Below are 542 nucleotides of genomic sequence, written 5' to 3'. Positions count from 1 at the left end.
CCAGTGTCGGTATGAGGATAGCCAAGGTCGATACAAGGATAGCCAAGGTTGATACGAGGATAGCAAAGGTCGATACGAGGATAGCCAAGGTCGATACGAGGACAGCCAAGGATGGGGAGCCGGCTGGTATCAGCTGTGTTGTTCCGACAGTGGAATAAGGGGGGTAGAAGCTGGAGTTCACCAAAATGACAAGGTGAAGAAGAGGAGTGGATGAAGTAAACAACCCCTGAAGACCACAGACTCAAATCACTGAGCGTGCGCAGTTGGGAGGGACTTATGGAATACGAAGCGGGGACAGGTTATGCCTATGTATAGGCGTATTGGGAAACTTCGTGTATATGTAACACTTTGCTACATATAAACAGGGCAAGCTACTGAATCCCAGACTGGCAGGGGTTGGAAGGGACCTCGGTGGAAAGGACCTCGGGAGATCACCCAGTGCCACCCCCCTGCTCAAGCAGGCTCACCCAGAGCAGGGGGCACAGGACAGCGTCCAGGAGGGGGTTGAATATCTCCAGAGAAGGAGACTCCACAGCCCCCCT

At 53.3% G+C, this 542-nt stretch overlaps 1 protein-coding gene across 1 annotated transcript in view; it reads right to left on the bottom strand.

Moving 5' to 3' along the window:
• Positions 1 to 542, bottom strand: part of LOC118451793 (coronin-7-like) — a 7,110-nt gene that overhangs the window by 1,773 nt on the left and 4,795 nt on the right. The window lies entirely within an intron of this gene.

This window comes from Egretta garzetta, unplaced genomic scaffold, assembly GCF_000687185.1.
Source record: "Egretta garzetta isolate BGI_Z169 unplaced genomic scaffold, ASM68718v1 scaffold372, whole genome shotgun sequence".
In the NCBI taxonomy this organism is placed as follows: domain Eukaryota; kingdom Metazoa; phylum Chordata; class Aves; order Pelecaniformes; family Ardeidae; genus Egretta; species Egretta garzetta.
Note: the sequence above shows the minus strand (reverse complement) of the source record. Positions and strands in the feature narration are given on the sequence as shown.